General features: G+C 42.0%; 1 protein-coding gene and 1 pseudogene across 27 annotated transcripts in view; one reads left to right on the top strand and one right to left on the bottom strand.

The window, feature by feature from the left end:
- The window catches only part of CLASP1 (cytoplasmic linker associated protein 1), a 309,768-nt gene that overhangs the window by 268,385 nt on the left and 21,950 nt on the right, over positions 1–19,433 (bottom strand). The gene's annotated exons all lie outside the window — the stretch shown is intronic.
- On the top strand, positions 12,402–13,288 carry LOC102123917 (large ribosomal subunit protein eL8 pseudogene; annotated as a pseudogene).

Raw genomic sequence — 19,433 nt, 5'->3', positions numbered from 1 at the left:
TACAGGAGGAAGAGGAACTGGAGAAGAGGAGGAGGAGGAGGAGTTACGGGAGGAAGAGGAATTGGAGGAGGAGGAGGAGTTACAGGAGGAAGAGGAACTGGATGAGGAGTCGGAGGAGTTACAGGAGGAAGAGGAACTGGATGAGGAGTTGGAGGAGTTACAGGAGGAAGAGGAACTGGATGAGGAGTTGGAGGAGTTACAGGAGGAAGAGGAACTGGATGAGGAGTTGGAGGAGTTACAGGAGGAAGAGGAACTGGATGAGGAGTTGGAGGAGTTACAGGAGGAAGAGGAACTGGATGAGGAGTTGGAGGAGTTACAGGAGGAAGAGGAACTGGAGAAGTTGGAGGAGTTACAGGAGGAAGAGGAACTGGATGAGGAGTTGGAGGAGTTACAGGAGGAAGAGGAACTGGATGAGGAGTTGGAGGAGTTACAGGAGGAAGAGGAACTGGATGAGGAGTTGGAGGAGTTACAGGAGGAAGAGGAACTGGATGAGGAGTTGGAGGAGTTACAGGAGGAAGAGGAACTGGATGAGGAGTTGGAGGAGTTACAGGAGGAAGAGGAACTGGATGAGGAGTTGGAGGAGTTACAGGAGGAAGAGGAACTGGAGAAGTTGGAGGAGTTACAGGAGGAAGAGGAACTGGATGAGGAGTTGGAGGAGTTACAGGAGGAAGAGGAACTGGAGGAGGAGGAGTCGGAGGAGTTACAGGAGGAAGAGGAACTGGAGAAGTTGGAGGAGTTACAGGAGGAAGAGGAACTGGATGAGGAGTTGGAGGAGTTACAGGAGGAAGAGGAACTGGAGAAGTTGGAGGAGTTACAGGAGGAAGAGGAACTGGATGAGGAGTTGGAGAAGTTACAGGAGGAAGAGGAACTGGAGGAGGAGGAGTTGGAGGAGTTACAGGAGGAAGAGGAACTGGATGAGGAGTTGGAGGAGTTACAGGAGGAAGAGGAACTGGAGAAGTTGGAGGAGTTACAGGAGGAAGAGGAACTGGATGAGGAGTTGGAGGAGTTACAGGAGGAAGAGGAACTGGAGAAGTTGGAGGAGTTACAGGAGGAAGAGGAACTGGATGAGGAGTTGGAGGAGTTACAGGAGGAAGAGGAACTGGAGGAGGAGTTGGAGGAGTTACAGGAGGAAGAGGAACTGGATGAGGAGTTGGAGGAGTTACAGGAGGAAGAGGAACTGGAGGAGGAGGAGTCGGAGGAGTTACAGGAGGAAGAGGATAAGGAGGAGGAAGAGTTACAGGAGGAGGAAGAGGAGGAACTGGAGGAGGAGGAGTTGGAGGAGTTGCAGGAGGAAGAGGATGAGAAGGAGTTGCAGGTCGAAGAGGAGCTGGAGGAGGAGTTACAGGAGAAAGAGGAACATGAGACGAAGGAGGAGTTACAGGAGGAAGAGGAAGTGGAGCATGAGGAGGAGGAGTTACAGGAGGAAGAGTAACTGGAGAAGGAGAAATTGGAGGAGTTGGAGGAGGAGGATTTGGAAGAATTGAAAGAGGAGGAGAAGGACCTGGAGGAGGAGGAAAAGTGGAAGGAAGAGGAAGAGGAGGAATTAGAGAAGTTGGAGAGGGAAAAGAGGAGGAGGAGTTGAGGGAGTTGGAGGAGAAGGAGAAAAAGGAGGAGAAAGAGGTGAAGTTAGAGAAGTTGGAGGAGGAGGAAGAGGAGCTGATGGAGCTGGAGGAAGAAGTAAAACTCTTCCATCCACCCATATCCTGCCCAGGCTCTCCATGAGGGAAAGGTAGAATAAGGAAACCTAGGTCTCGTTAACCATAACCAGTGGTCACTTATGGCTGAGCTAAGTAAAAATCAGGTCTATTTTATTTAAGACATAATGGGAGGCACTAGGATACAAAAAAAAAAAAAAACAGGACTCAGCCCTTGCCTGCCCTTAGTGAGATCATGAACTACCAATTACAATCCCTGCAGTCGGTTCTATCATCAATGTTCAAAAGAGTAGTGTTACAGAGAATTATCTTACAGCAGTGTTGACATCAGAGATTATTCAGAAGGTAACACTATTTCTGAGTCCAAAAAAAAGTTCAATTTTCATACATTTTCCTAAAGAACATGAGAGACATTAAAATGATACAGAAGAAACAGTAGAGGAGGTGACAATAGCAAAACATCTTTATTCTTCATCAGGAAAAGTTTTCTCTTTTAGCAAGATCTACTATGAAGGCTACTGAACATATTAAATGTCACTGTATCAGTCACCTGAGAAAAGGGACACATTTCGGATATTTCTAAAAAAATGGTCCAATTCTTCCCAAACCCAAACCCCTTTCATTCCCCAACACCAACGTTCTATGCCCCCACTACAGTAGTTAGGTTCCAAGCATCTCAACCTTTTCCTGTCATATCATCTTGGTCCACAGGGACAAAACAATAAAAGGTCAAGACAATTGTCCTAGTCTTGCTCCTTTATAGTACCCTGGAAAGTAGAAATTATCGGAGGAACCAGAACAATAGGCCAACTCTGCTGCAGGCCAACAGGAAGAAGTTTAAAAATACCAACTTCAACAAAAAGGAAGGAACACACAATAAAAAAGGACATCTTGATGTAATGAAAAGAGGCATCAAGTTGGGAATTTTGGCCTCTGGTCTTGACTCCTGAGTGGCACTGTGGAGAATACCAGCTCTAGCATGCATCAAATAAAATCAGGAATGGAAAAGGAAATGCACAGAGCCTTTAAAAAAAAAAATAAACAGCACCTATCTCCAGCCCCTTAATTACCATATCTACCTGTGGCACTTACACACACTATCAGTAAAGAACTATTAACAATGGGGGATGGAAAGAAGAACAGAATCAACCATAAGCTCTGACAACTTTTTTAATCTACTGTAGACTTCTTTGTAAGAAATTAAAAGTCGGACCATTTATACTTAGTAGCTTAAAACAATCATGAATTAATATTTCTCATAAGTCTACGAGGTGGCTGGGGTCAGCTGGGAAGATCCTGTGCTAGCCTTTCCTGGGATTATTCATGCAGCTGAGTCATTTGGCATTTTTACTGCAGCTGAAGGCTCTACAGTGGTGTCACTCACATGTCTGGGACTCTGGTGCTGGCTTTTGGCTGGGCCTCTCTCCACACATGATCTGTAACCTTTCAGTGGCACAGCCTAGAGTTCATCATGTAGTGGCTGGAGCACTCCAAGATGGCAAAGGGGGAGGCTACCAGGCCTCCTGAGGCCTGAGATCCACAACTCGCATGTTACTTCTGCCACAATCTATTGGTAAAAGCAAGTCACAAGGCCAGTTCACAATGAAAGTGTGGGGAAGCTGGGCGCGGTGGCTCATGCCTGTAATCCCAGCACTTTGGGAGGCCAAGGCAGGTGGATCACCTGAGGTCAGGAGTTCGAGACCAGCCTAGTCCACATGGTGAAACCCCATCTCTACTAAAAACTAGCCAGGCGTGGTGGTGCGCACCTGTAATCCCAGCTACTCGAGAGGCTGAGGCAGGAGAATCACTTGAGCCTAGGAAGCAGAGGTTGTGGTGAGCTGAGATCACACCACTGCACTCCAGTCTGGGCGACACAGTGAGACTCTTGTCTCAAAAACAAAAAACAAACAAACAAACAAACAAAAAAGTGTGAGGAAATGGATTCTACCAATCAATAGGAGGAGCTACAAAATACTGTGACATGTTTTTCAATCTAACACATATGTACGCAATGGATATTTGTAGAATGAATAAATGGATGGAGTGAATATATTCACATACCCTGTTTATCCATTACCAGTCTATCTCAATCACTTTTATTTACTCATCAACTTATCAAATATAAAATCTCACTATAGAATATACTAAAGAAATAAGTCTATGACGTCACTTGAAAGAGCTTCCAACATACTTGGAGAGGACAAGACATACATACACACAAAAGGCTTATCAATGTCGGAGGTCAACACAAACACAAGATGGATAATTGGTAGCTTTAACGAGTAAAATACTGCACCTGCCAAATAAGGAATATGAATAAGTACTATGAAAATTTTAGAGGAAGGAATGGCTTAAGAAGGCTTGGAATGACCAAGTCAAAACTATATAAACAAGATTCAGCTTAAGCTTTGTGTTAAAATGTGGCTAGGATGTGCATTCAATAGTTATGGTGGCCAGGCCCAGTGGCTCACACCTGGAATCCCAGCACTTTGGGAGGCCAAGGCAGGCAGATCACCTGAGGTCAGAAGTTCGAGACCAGCCTGGCCAACATGGCGAAACCCCATCTCTACTAAAAATACAAAAATTAGCCAGGCATAGTGGCACATGCCTGTAATCCCAGCTACTTGGGCGGCTGAGGAAGGAGAATCGCTTGAACCCGGGAGGTGGAGGTTGCAGTGAGCCGAGATCACAAAACTGCACTCCAGCTAGTGTAACGGGAATGAGACTCCATCTCAAAAAAACAAAAACAAACAAAAAAAATACTTATGGCACTTAAGGAAAAACAGCATAAGCAAAATGAGGGAGGTGAAGTGTGGTAAGGCAGACACAGTGAGATACCTGTGAGATAAGTAGGCATTATTATTCTCATTTTGAAGATACAGAACTGCAACTCAGAAAGGTTAAAAAAACAAAAACAGGCCAGGCGTGGTGGCTCACACCTGTAATCCCAGCACTTTGAGAGGCCGAGGGGGGCAGAAGTTTGAGACCAGCCTGGCCAACATGATGAAATCCTGTCTCCACTAAAAATATAGAAATTAGCAGGGTGTAGTGGCACACACTTGTAATCCCAGCTACTCAAGAGGCTGAGACAGGAGAATCGCTTGAACCCGGGAGGCGGAAGTTGCGGTGAGCCAAGATCGTGCCACTGCACTCCAGCCTGGGTGGCAAGGCAAGACTCTGTCTCAGAAAATAAGAATAAAATAAATAAATAAATAAATAACAAAAACCAAAAAACCTGCCTAAGGTTTTAAAACAACTGTCAAGCAATAATTCAAAACCAGAGCTGCCTGGCCCCAAAGTTTGTGTTCTTTTCACTATACTACAAACTCCACTGAAAGTTCAAAGCATGGGCATTTACTAACTGAAACATGAAAATGTCTCAGCTACAGCATGTGGGGCATAAGACGGAGAAAATTAAGAAACATGAAGTCAAATCATAAATAAGGAGTTCAAGAAGCCTTAATAAAATAATATTCCATATGAAAGTATCAAGAAGGAATTAAATTACCAGCACCAATAAATCAATAACCACATTAAAAAATCTCCCTGGGGTCAGTTGCGGTGGCTCACGCCTGTAATCTCAACACTTTGGGTGGCGAGAGCAGGTGGATCACCTGAGGTCAGGAGTTCGAGACCAGCCTGGCCAACACGGTGAAACCCCATCTCTACTAAAAATACAAAAATTAGCATGGTGGCAGGCACCTGTAATCCCAGCTACTCGGGAGTCTGAGACAAGAGAATCACTTGAACCTGGGAGGCAGAGGTTGCAGTGAGCGGAGATTGCACCACTGCACTCCAGCTTGGGCAACAAAGAGCAAAACTCTGTCTCAAAAAATTTAAAAAACAAAATCTCCCCGGAAAATAGGATTGAAAGAGGGTATGATAATTTAAAGCCAGTTCTGGAAGAAGGTATGATAGTTTCATGCCAGAAAGAAGGTATGATAGTTTAAAGCCAGAAATTAGCAGGATTTACTCACACTAAGTCAGCACGTTTCTATCAATAAGACAAGCTTTTTTGCATTAGGATGATTTCTGCAACAATTATAATATGATTGAAAACGAAGAAAGAGGCCGGGCGCGGTGGCTCAAGCCTGTAATCCCAGCACTTTGGGAGGCCGAGACGGGCGGATCACGAGGTCAGGAGATCGAGACCATCCTGGCTAACCCGGTGAAACCCCGTCTCTACTAAAAAATACAAAAAACTAGCCGGGCGAGGTGGCAGGCGCCTGTAGTCCCAGCTACTCGGGAGGCTGAGGCAGGAGAATGGCGTAAACCCGGGAGTCGGAGCTTGCACTGAGCTGAGATCTGGCCACAGCACTCCAGCCCGGGCGACAGAGCGAGACTCCGTCTCAAAAAAAAAAAAAAAAAAAAAAAAGAAAAGAAAACGAAGAAAGACAGATGCGCTGCCATGCCCTGCCAGCAGGAAGTCTGTTCTTAGTCTACCTGTTCCTTCTGTCCTTTCCTTCTCTTTTTTCTCCCTCCCACTGTCCCACTCATTTTGAGGCCCACACATTCACTCAGTGAGCAAGCATTTACTCTGACAGGTATTGAACTATGCTAACTACTAAAAATCACAGAAAGTAAAGACTTCATCAAGGCCTTCAAGAAGGTCACTGTCTGAAAGAAGAAAGAGACAAACACAAACAGTCAAAATAGTATGTGGACAAGTCTTAAACCAGAAGTCTGCAGAAGGTGCTGTAGGTAGAAGAGAAAGGAAGATAAAACTGCCTAAGGGAACTCAGTAATGCTTCAATCAGGAATTGCAAGGATGGGGCACTGCACCTATCAACTAAGCACCACGCAGCTCAGCACTGGGAGCTCGGCACTGGGGCAGCCCTGGCTCTCATCTGTCAGTCACAGGTCCTTCCCTGTCTTCCACTGCAGACTCACACTCCAGCCTCCCTGACTCCCTCCCTATCTCCTCTCAGCTTCCTTAATGGTTTCAGCACCCACACAGATGACAACAACTCCTCCTTTCTGCCTCCTCAGACCTTTGACCTTCCAGTTGTCTACTCCCAGGAATCAGCAATCTCTCCTCTGCTAGCTCATTCCCAGCAGCTTGTAAATGTCCTCTAAATCACTCATCTTACAAAGGCCCTCTCTTGAGCTCACATGCCTTTCATCAATGACACCATCAACAGTGAAGCTTCTTTAAGCCGTTGTCTACACCAGCCAGCTCCACTGATGCACTTCCTGTCCCCTCCATAGACCCTCTGATCTGGCTCCACTCGCTCACTCCACAAGAGTAGCTCTTATCAGGATCACCAATGACAGCCATGTTGGCAAATCCAAGGAAGACTTTTCTGTACTTAACAAACTGCACCCCTCAGCAGCAATCCAAAGTTGATCTCCCCTTCCTTCTTGAAAAATTCCCTACTTGTGTGAAAATAAATGTTTATGCCTTCTTGCTACTTCTCTGGTTGCATCTACTAAACCATCTCTCATCTCTACCCACCTTCCAGATCTCTGTTGGTGGGCTCAGTCCAGTGCCTCTTGTCCCCTCATGCTGCTCACTCCAAAATAACCAGCATCCATTCCCATGCCGATAAACCGATGTCTCCCAAATTTGTATCTCCAAGCCAAATACCTCTGGGCTCTGTCATATACACTGGCCTCCTTTTGGTTCCAAACTCTTTACTACTTCAGAGGGCTATTGCTTATGTTGTTCCTTCTGCCAAAAACTCTCCTTACACCTATATTGGCCCAGCTACCTCTTTTTCATCTTTCAGACTTCAGCTTAAATGCTGTCTCCTCAGAGACCCACTGGAAGGCCATTCTAGGGGTACTCCCTTGTCACTGCATGCTGTTCTCTACTTTCAAGCATTTAAGGTGCAATTCTATCACGTATTTTCTGTCTGATTTCCCAACAGGACTGTCAGGCTCAAGAAGGTAGGTACTTAATTTATTTTGTTCACCTAATGCCTATAATGCCTGTTGCAAACAAGGTACTCCAGAAATACTTGTCCAAAGAATAAAGTTTGCTCGGGCTGAAAATCAAAGGACAAACAGTCACTGGCAGTCTTAAGTTGAGTTCCATTCTTTCTTAGAAGTAGAGGTAAGGGAGAAGGCAGAAAACATTACAGGTAAAAGGAATGTGCAAATACGTATGGACAAAGCACAGACGCAAGAGTGTGTGGCCTGTTCAGAGGAAACAAGCAATCTAGAAAGATCACAGAACTGGTTCCCAACCTGTAAACATTACCGATCCCCACTCCTGGGCTGAAAGGGGAAAGTTATTAAAAGGATGTCTGATAATTATTCCATACATACACCAAGAATTCCTATACAGACAAAATATTCATATTCATGTTTCAATACTGAGAAAGTATTCATATTTTCAAGCTTACCTTTATGCATTATGAATGTATTATGAATTTTTAACGCAAAAATAATATAAAAAGTGCTTCGAAATTCTTAGTTTGATGTTTTTATTTCAATTAACAAATACTAGAAATTCTACTAGAGCTCTCTAGAGCTCTGTAATTCTAGATACTAAGAAGATGAAATAATTATCAAAAAGCCTATAAAATACCAGTCAGGCATACAACAGAAAGACTGGACAGAGATAAGACCCAACAGTCAATTTCTAGCACCAAAAGTCAACAGTGCTTTGGTCTTGCAGGGAAATCTATACAAGTCATCTCTGAACTGGAGAATGTAGAAACTGGATGAATATGTAATTGTGTAACTTGGAAAGAACATTAAAAGCTGGAATTACTCAAGTATATTCAAGAATATTCTGCAGTAGGGAAAAAATCAAAGTTAAACTAATTTTCTCTCATTCTGTATCCCTCACTCCAGTGTGCACAATGATTAACTACAATGTAATTACCACAAAACCCAACCACAATGTAAAAGCACCAAAATGAATAAAAGGTTCAGGCTCACCACATTACATTAAAAAGGCAGGTCACGTGAACAACAAAATAAAATCATTAACATTGGTTAATTTTCAGCTGATAAAATTACAGGTTCCTTAATCTTATCTTTGTGCTTTCCTGTGTTTTCCAAATTTTTTCTATGATGAATACATATTACTTTTATAATTACAACTAGAAAAATGGTATTCAAAACTCAGGCACTATCATTTCATAGTGGAGGGAAACCTACCTTTCAATACTAGGGAATATAGTGAAGTAAACAATAAGAAAAAAATTCCTAAGAAAATGGAGCTAGCAGATCAGTTATTTCCATAAAAACATGTTGTGAAATACTACAGGCTGGTCAACACAAATAACTGTAAAAACAAACAACGAAAAAAAAGGCCACTGCATTACAGTACACTTGCCATCAGAAAATAACAGGAAAAAATACTACACAGGTGTCAGATAAGGTACTCGTGATTAGAACTTACCTTCACCAGTATTTTAATAAAGTAAATTTTTAAAATCCTCTCAGATATTTTAAATATATTTTTCCCTAAATGTGAACTGTAAAAGTAGAACACAGTTTCATTCTATTTTTTCTCCTCCTGTGGCAGATTTAGGCTATTGGATTAAAATTGCTTCTATTTTTTTCTACTCCTTGAAACTCCCCCAAAGATGAAACAAGATGGACATCCACTGAGAACTGCTGAAGTTTGGGGATGGGTATTCCAAGGTTTGTTAAAATCTCTTTACTTTTATATCTGTTAGAAATTATCCAGGGCCGGGCTCGGTAGCTTACGTCTGTAATCCCAGCACTTTGGGAGGCCCAGGTGGGTGGGTCACCTAAGGTCAGGAGTTCAAGACCAGTCTGGCCAACAGAGCGAAACCCTGTCTCTACTAAAAATACGAAAAGCAGCCGGGAGTGGTGGCGCATGCCTGTAATCCCAGCTACTCAGGAGGTTGATGCGGGAGAACTGCTTGAACCCAGAGGCAGAGGTCACAGTGAACCAAAATCACACCACTACACTCCAGCCTGGGCAACAGAGCAAGACTCCGTCTCAAAAAAAAAAGAAAGAAAGAAATTATCCAGAATTAGCGGGACCAGTGGCACATGCCTGATTAGGGATCAGAAATTACCTATAATCAAAGTGGCATCTAATTGTGCTTTTGATTTTCATCTAAGGACTAAGGATACTGACCTTCCTTTTTTTTTTTTTTTTTTTTTGAGATGAAGTCTCGCTCTGTCACAAGGCTGGAGTGCAGTGGCACGATCTCAGCTCACTGCAACCTCTGCCTCCCAGGTTCAAGCAATTCTCCCACCTCAGCATTCCGAGTAGTTGGGACCACAGGTACATGCCACCACACCCAACCAAATTTTGGATCTATTGACCTAGTAATCCACCCACCTTGGCCTCCCAAAGTGCTGAGATTACAGGTGTAATCAGCCTAGACTTGAGCTTCTTTTCATGATGTATTAGCCATTTGGATATCTTCTTTGGAGAAATATCTGATCAAATCCTCTGCTCATTTGTTAACTGGGTTATGTGTCTTTTTACCGTTGATTTTAAGAATTTCTAAAATATACTTTGGATAAAAGTCCTTTATCAGATATATGACAAGCAAATACTTTTTCTCATTCTGGGATGTCTTCATTTTCTTGATGGTGCCATTTGAAAAAAAAAAAAAATTCCGTCTTAATGAAGATCAATTTATCTGTTTTTCTTTTAGTGCCTATGTTTTAGCTGTCATACTGAAGAAGCCAGGCATGGTGGCTCACACCTGTAATCCCAGCAGGTTTGGGAGGCCGAGACAGGAAGATTGCTTGACTCACGAGTTTGAGACCAGCCTGGGCAATGTGGCAAACCCTATCTCTATAAAAAATTCAACAATTAGCTGGTACATGCTTGTAGTCCCAGCCACTCGGGAGGCTAAAGTAGGAGGATCGTTGAGCCCAGCAGGAAGTCAAGGCTGCAGTGAGCTGCAATTCCCCTACTGTACCCTAGCCTCAGCGACAAGAGTGAGACCCTATATCAAAAAAAGAAGAAAAAAGAAACCATTGTCTAATACAAGGGCATGAAGATTTACAACCATGTTTTCTTCTAAGAGTTGTTTTTTCTTTTTTAATAGAGATGGCATCTCGCTATGTTGCCCAGGCTGGTCTTGAATTCCTGGGCTCAAGTGATCCTCCCACCTTGGCCTCAAAAGTGCTGGGATTACAGGTATGACCCACTAGGCTTAGCCTGAGTTTTATTGTTTCAGATCTGACATTTAGGTCTATGATGAATTCTGAATTTATATATATAAGTGAGGTAAGGATCCAAATTCCGTTTTTTGTTATGTGGATATCCACCTGTACCACCATCATTTGTTGAAAAAGATATTCTTTCTCCACTTAATTGTCCTTGCACTTTGTGGAAAATCAATTGACCATAAATGGAAGGGTTTAGTTCTGGATTCTCATTCTATTGCATTGATCTATATGTCTATCTTTAAGCCAGTATCAGATGTCTCAATTATTATAATTTTGTAGTAAGTTATGAAAGTCCTCCAACTTTTTTTTCAAGATTGTTTTGGCAATTCTGGGTCCCTTGCATTTCTACATGAGTTTTAAGATCCGCTTATCAATTTCTGCAAAGTAGGCAACTGGGTTTGTTTGTTTGTTTGTTTATGAGACGGAGTCTCACTCTGTCACCCAGACTGGAGTGCAGTGGCACAATCTCGGCTCATTGCAAACTTTGCCTCCCAGGTTCAAACAATTCTCCTGCCTCAGCCTCCCAAGTAGCTGGGATTACAGGCGCACACCACCACGCTTGGTTAATTTTTGTATTTTTAGTAGAGATGGGGTTTCACCATACTGGTCAGGCTGGTCTCGAACTCTCGATCTCACACCCGCCTCGGCCGCCAAAAGCACTGGGATTATAGGCATGAGCCACCACACCTGGCCTGGAATTTTAATAGGGATTGTGCTAAATCTATATGGGGAGTATTACCATCATAACAATAATAAGTCTTCCAATCCCTGAACATAGAGTATCTTTCCATTTATTTAGATCTTTCAATGATGTTTTACAGTTCAGAATGTAAGTTCTGGCCAGGCACAGTGGCTTACACCTGTAATTCCAGCACTTTGGGAGGTCGAGGCAGGTGGATTGCTTGAATTCAGGAGTTTGAGACCAACCCAGGCAACATGGAGAAACCTAGTCTCTAAAAAAAACAAAAATTAGCCAGGTGTGATGGTATACGCCTTTGGTATCAACTACTCAGAAGGCTGAGGTGGGAGGATCACTTGAGCCCAGGAGGCAGAATTTGTAGTGAGCTGATACTGTGCTACTGCACTTAAGCATGGGCAACAAGAGTGACACCGTCTCAAAAAAAAAAAAAAAAAAGGAATGTAAGTTCTGCACTTCTTTTGTTAACTTTATTCCCAAATGTTTTATTCTTTTTGACACTATTGTGAATGGAATTGTTTCCTTGGTTTCATTTTTGAATTATTCATTGTAAATGTATAACAATAAAATTACTTTCTGTATATTGATCCTGTATTCTGAAACTTTGAGGAGCTTATAACAATTTTATAGTGCATTCCTTAAGATGTTTTATATACAAGATCATGCCATCTGCAAATAGAGATTATCTTACTTCCTTTCCAATATGAATGCCTTTTCTTTCTTTTTCTTCCCTAATTGTCTTGGCTAGAACCTCCAATACAATGTTAAAGCTAAGTGTCAAAGAGACTATACCTGTCTTGGTCAGGCACAGTGGCTCACACCTATAATCCCAGCACTTTGGGAGGCTGAGGTGGGTGGATCACTTAAGCTCAGGAGTTCGAGATCAGCCTGGGCAACATAGTAAAACCCCATCTATATAAAAAATATCTCTAGCTCTCCTCCCGCTACCCAAGATGCCGAAAGGAAAGAAGGCCAAGGGAAAGAAGGTGGCTCCAGCCCCTGCTGTCGTGAAGAAGCAGGAGGCCAAGAAAGTGGTGAATCCCCTGTTTGAGAAAAGGCCTAAGAATTTCGGCACTGGACAGGACATCCAGCCCAAAAGAGACCTCACCCGCTTTGTGAAATGGCCTCGCTATATCAGGTTGCAGCGGCAGAGAGCCATCTTCTATAAGCGGCTGAAAGTGCCTCCTGCTATTAACCAGTTCACCCAGGCCCTGGACCGCCAGATAGCTACTCAGCTGCTTAAGCTGGCCCACAAGTACAGACCAGAGACAAAGCAAGAGAAGAAGCAGAGGCTGTTGGCCCGGGCCGAGAAGAAAGCTGCTGGCAAAGGGGACGTCCCCACTAAGAGACCACCTGTCCTTCGAGCAGGAGTTAACACCGTCACCACCTTGGTGGAGAACAAGAAGGCTCAGCTGGTGATGATTGCACATGACGTGGATCCCAGAGAGCTGGTTGTCTTCTTGCCTGCCCTGTGTCGTAAAATGGGGGTCCCTTACTGCATTATCAAGGGGAAGGCCAGACTGGGCCGTCTAGTCCACAGGAAGACCTGCACCACTGTCGCCTTCACACAGGTGAACTCGGAAGACAAAGGCGCTTTGGCTAAGCTGGTGGAAGCTATCAGGACCAATTACAACGACAGATACGATGAGATCCGCCGTCACTGGGGCAGCAATGTCCTGGGTCCCAAGTCTGTGGCTCGTATCGCCAAGCTCGAAAAGGCAAAGGCTAAAGAACTTGCCACTAAGCTGCGTTAAATGTACACTGTTGAGTTTTCTGTACATAAAAATAATTAAAATACAAATTTTCCTTCAAAAAAAAATCTCTATATATATAAATTTTTAAAAATTATAATGACTATATGTCTTGTTCCTAATCTTAGGACAGCATTCTGTCTTATCATTAAGTATGATATTAGCTGTAGGTTTTCACAGATGGTTTATCACACTGAGGAAGTTCCCTTCCATTTCTAATTTGTTGAATGTTTTTTATCATGAAACAATGTTGGATTTAATCAAATGTTTTTCCTGCCGCTATTGAGATGTTCATGTTGGTCTTGCCCTTTATTCTATTACATGGCATGTTACATTAATTTACAGATATTAAGCCAACTTTGCATTCCTGGGATAATTCCCACTCGGTTACAGTATAGAATTCTTCTGATATGTTGCTATATTCAGTTTGCAAGTATTTTGTTGAGGTATTTTACACCTACATCCATAAAGAATACTGTTCTGTAGTTTTCTTGTCTTCTGATGTCTTTGCCTGGTTTTAGTATCAGCCTAATAATGTCCACACAGGATAAACTGGAAAGTAACACCTCTTCTTTATTTTGAAAGAGCGTGTGAAGAATTTGTGTTGATTCTTCTTTAAATATTTGGTGGAATCACAAAATGCGAAGTTATCTGGACCCAAGCTTTTTTGGGAGGGGCTTTTTTATTGTTAATTCAATCTATTTACTTTATTGGTCTATTCAGATTTTCTATTTTTGGGGAGGTTGAGGCAGGAGAATTGCTTGAACCCAGGAGGCAAACGCTGCAGTGAGCCACCATTGTACCACTGCACTCCACCCTGAGTGACAGAGCAAGACTCCATCTCAAACAAACAAAAAAGACTTTATTTCTTTTCGAGTCAATTTCAGTAGCGTCTTTCAAAGACTGCATACATCTCATATGTGTTATCTAACTTGTTGGCATAAAATGGTTCCTAGTATCTCCTTATAATCTTTTTTAATTTCCATGTAAGGTCAGTAGTGATGTCCTTTCTTTCGTTCCTCATTTTATTAATTTATTAATCTAGCTCAAGGTTTGTCCATTTTGTTGATCTTTGCACAGAACCTATTTTTGGTTTGATTTTCCCTACTTTTTTTTCCCTCTATTTCATTTATTTCTATTCCAGTTTTTATTATTATATTCCTTCTGCTTGCTTTGGATTTAGTGTGTTCTTCTTTTATTAGTTTCTTAAGGTGGAAGATTTGACATCTTTCTTCTTTTCTTAATTCAAGCGTTTATAGCTATAAATTTCCCTCTGGGAAATGCTTTTGCTGTATCCCCTAGCTTATGATACATTGCTTTGTTTTTTGCATGAAGCACAGTAGGCCCTCAATAAACATTCATTGTTGAAAAACGAGTGGCAGGGTTTTTTTTCCTCTTGTTGTTGTTTTTTGAGATGGAGTGTCACTCTGCCACCCAGACTGGAATGCAGTGGGCAGTCATGTGATCTGGGCTCACTGCAACCTCCACCTCCTGGGTCCAAGCTATTCTCCTGCCTCAGCCTCCCAAGTAGCTGGGATTATAGGCACCCACCACCACGCCCAGCCCAGCTAATTTTTTGTATTTTTAGTAGAATGGGGTTTCGCCATGTTGGCCAGGCTGGTCTTGAACTCCTGACCTCAGGTGATCCACCTGCCTTGGCCTCCCAAAGTGCTGGGATTACAGATATGAGCCACCGCACCCAGCCCAGGGTTTTTTTGTTTGTTTTTGTTTTTTCAATTGTGGCAAAACATACATAAGATTTGCCATTTTAGGCCGGGCGCAGTGGCTCAAGCCTGTAATCCCAGCACTTTGGGAGGCCGAGGCGGGCGGATCACGAGGTCAGGAGATCGAGACCATCCTGGCTAACATGGTGAAACCCCGTCTCTACTAAAACATACAAAAAAAAAACTAGCCGGGCGCAGTGGCGGGCGCCTGTAGTCCCAGCTACTCGGGAGGCTGAGGCAGGAGAATGGCGTGAACCCGGGAGGCGGAGCTTGCAGTGAGCTGAGATTCGGCCACTGCACTCCAGCCTGGGCGACAGAGCGAGACTCCATCTCAAAAAAAAAAAAAAAAAAAAAAAAAGATTTGCCATTTTAACTATTTTTAAACATACAATTAATTCGGTGGTATAAAGTACATTCACATTGTTTGCAACCATCATCATCATGATATGATATATTTTGTCTTCATCTCAGAGTATTTTCCAATTTTCCTGTGGCTTTTTCTTTGAATCATTGGTGATTTCAGTTTGTGTAGTTTAATTTTCACATATTCTGAATTTCCCAAATTTCCTTCTGTTATTGATATCTAATTTCATTTCATTATGGTCAGAGAACATAGTATGATTTCCATCCTTTAAATTAATTGAGGTTTGTTTTATGGCATAACATATGGTCTATCCTGAAATGTTCCATATGTATTTCAGAACAATGTGTATCCTACTATTATTGGAAGGGGTGTTCTATAAATGTTTGTACCTTAATGATTTAAAAGTTTGCCTGTATCTAGATCAGGTTTACAAACAAAAAAAAAAAATTCTCAATTATTTCAATTTTAAAATTTTCATTTTATGACTTTCTATACTAAGTACTCCATGTGCATATACAAATAAAAAGAAAGTCTCCCTTCAAAAATAAAAATGTTTCTGGTAACACATGAATAGTTGGTTTCTAACAGTGAAATCCACTAAAAAGCTAAGCACAAAGGAGCACATATGCTGGCTTGAGAGATTTTCTTTCTTTTTTTTTTTTTTTTTGAGAGGGAGTCTCGCACTGTCATCCAGGCTGGAGTGCAGTGGCACAATCTCGGCTCACGACAACCCCCGCCTCCCAGGTTCAAGCGATTCTCCTGCCTCAGCCTCCCAAGTAGCTAGGATTACACACACCCACCACCAGGCCTGGTTAATTTTTGTATTTTCAGTAGAGACAGAGTTTCACCATGTTGGCCAGGCTGGTCTTGAACTCCTGATCTCAGGTGATCCGCCCGCCTCAGCCTCCCAAAGTGCTAGCATTACAGGCGTGAGCCACCGCGCCCAGCCTGCTTGACAGATTTTCTAAGAGGTTCACGAAACAGAAAAATCCCCAGACTTAGGTGAATAAGAAAGTAAGAGAACAGGCCAGGCCCGGTGGCTCACAACTGTAATCCTAGCACTTTGGGAGGCCAAGGCGGGAAGATCATCCTGGCCAACATGGTGAAACCTCATCTCTACTAAAAATACAAAAATTAGCTGGGCGTGGTGGCAGTGCCTACAGTCCCAGTTACTCAGGAGGCTGAGGCAAGAGAATCGCTTCAACCCGGGAGGCAGAGGCTGCAGTGAGCTGAGATGGCACCACTGCATTCCAGTCTGGTGACAGAGCAAGACTCTATCTCAAAAAAAAAAAAAAAAAAAAAGAGAGAGAAGAGAAATCTGATATGTCATTTGATATAGTATGACAGCTGACATGGCCATCCCAAATTTCCCAAGGGAGCTAGGTTATACCCAGTTGAAAAAAAACAAAACTCCTAAAGTCCTGGGTATTTAATGTGAAGACAGAAGGTGTAAGAAGGATGAGGATTTAAAAAAACAAGAGAAGTCTTTCTGCGTTACCGAATAAAGAAGTCAAGCTATTAATAATTAATACACCAATAGTTTAAAACTTGCCTTTCATTTCATCAATAAAATAAGCATAGCTACTTCATATTTGAAGCAGTACCTTCCAATTTGTTGAGTGATCATACAAATGCTACTTTCTCTATCCCCTACAAAATCTGTCAGATTATAATTATAATGCCTATTTTACAGAGAAGAAAAGATTCAGAAGCAAAGTGACTTCTGGGGTAACACAGCAAGTATGAAACAGAACCAGGATTTCGATTCCTTTTTTGTTTTGTTTTGTTTTAGAGAGATGTGGTCTTCCTATGTTGCCCATGCTGGTCTCGAACTCCTGGCCTCAAGTGATTCTCCCACTCTGGCCTCCCAAAACACTGGGATTACAGATGTAAGCCACCACGCCTGGCCAGAACCAAGATTTGAATTTTGCTTTCTAACTCAAAATCCAGAGCTATTTTCACCAAAATGCAGCTCCTTCTTCTCACCAAAAACAGACACACATCTCTGAGTACTTTAGACATACATATCATTTAGGAAAAAGACCTACAAAAGAAAGATATATGCACCATATTTAATGTTCTCAAAATAAGAGCCAAAAAGCTTGAATATAGAGGAACAACTAGTACCTGGCCCAGCACCACATACTGAGCAAGTGATCCACAAAGAATAAATGAAGAGAAAGAACCATCACATGCATTCCCATAAGTAGCTTAGGACAGTAATCGGCAACATTTAGTTCAGAGAGTTCAGGACGTCCCATAGATGCCAATGGTGAGCCAAAAGCATGATCAAAAATAGGAAAAAGAGAGGAAAACTAGGAAAACGTACGGAAAGAAAAAGAGGAGAAACAACAAAATATGCGTAACCATTGGGGGAAACTGGGTGAAGGGTAAACATGAACTCCCGTACATTTTTTGCAACTGCTTATGAATCTATAATTATTTCAAAATAAGTAGTTAAAGAAAACAAAAGAAGAAAAAAGTGGAAAGACAGACATGAAATGAAAAGGCTCTTGGTCCCAGTTTCCTAAGTTCATGGAGTACCTAATGTACCAGGCAATCTGCCAGGCACTGCCCTCGACAAGCTCCATGTTCACTGCAGAGAGAGAGACAAGTAAATAATCTATTCCACCACAGTATATCAAGATGCTTTCCTGCAAGGCTCTACTTTTGTAATTCCTTAGCAAACATGGATAAAAGAAAGGCTACAACAGTGAAACAAATACAAGGGCACTACTAGATAAAGCTACATTTTAGGTGCACCTGAGCATGAGAATGCAGGCCTTGCTTATTGTCCCTCACCATCCAAGCATATTTACCTTGCTTAGGCAAGATTCATACTCCTCAGTACGAATCTGATGGACAAGGAAAATGTGCAGAGTCATAGACAACCTTCAAAGATAAGGAACTCTGTGTCTGCTAAAGAAAGAGAACTTCATTTTGGGCTTTAGAGATTCATTTATTCATTGACAATTTAGATCTTCTTATGTTACTTCAAACCCTTTCAATGCAATTTAAGTGACCTGTCAGGGAAAAATAATGTGGAACGTCACCTGAGCAATGACAAAGGCTACTGAAAAGATAATTTCATATACTATAAAATAAGCAATTTTATACACTGTATACAATTTCATATACTATGAAATACTGTGAAATTTCATACCCTGTCTACCACTATTCAATCATATTTCAAGCTCATATACTTTTAAGTCTGTACTTTACTAAGCTTATACCTAACAAAAATTTGCTATATTTCTCAGATAAGCTATAGAAAGACACTGCTTTTACTAAAATGAAATTTTTATAGTTATGTTTTATGGACTTACAAAAAATAAATTCCAAAAGAAAAGTGCAAAAAGAGAGCTGTGCCTTAACAATGTTAGTATAAACTGGGTTGTACTACATACAGCAGCTCGGTTTTCAAAATGAGTTGTGATTGCCTCAATATTTTTCCAACATAAACTTATTCCTATTCAACATTAACATGGTTTTCCTTAAAATATCAAAAGACCTAACCATCACTCTAGTCCTGCATTTTCAAAAACGGTCACTTAAGAATGTAATTGAGGCCAGGCACGATGGCTTACACCTGTAATCCCAGCACTTTGGAAGCCTGAGGTGCGTGGATCACTTGAGGTGAGGAATTCGAGACCAGCCTTGCCAACATCGTGAAACCCCGTCTCTACTAAAAACACAAAAATATTAGCCAGGTGTGGTGGCGCATGCCTGTCATCCCAGCTACTCCCGATGCTGTGGCACGAGAATCGCTTGAACTAGGGAGGCAGAGGTTGCAGAGTCAAGATCACACCACTGCACTCCAGCCTGGGTGACAGAACAAAACTCCTGTCTCAAAAAAAAAGGAATGTAATTGAATATAATCAAATAAACAATTTAATGTACCGCTGATGAAAATAAAAAGTAATAATATATAGGACAATTTGGCAACATCTCTTGATCCAACCAGTCCAAATCTAAGAATGCATCTAAGGAAATAATTTATCAAGTATGCTAAAATGGGCTGGGTGCCATGGCTCCTGACAGAGCGAGACTCCATCTCAAAAAAAAAAAAAGGTATACTAAACTGAACATATCAAGTTGTTCACTGCAGCTGGTCATCCTTTCTTT

Source organism: Macaca fascicularis, chromosome 12 (assembly GCF_037993035.2).
Source record: "Macaca fascicularis isolate 582-1 chromosome 12, T2T-MFA8v1.1".
Taxonomy (NCBI): domain Eukaryota; kingdom Metazoa; phylum Chordata; class Mammalia; order Primates; family Cercopithecidae; genus Macaca; species Macaca fascicularis.
The sequence above is the reverse complement of the archived record's forward strand: the minus strand, read 5'-3'. Positions and strand labels throughout refer to the sequence as shown.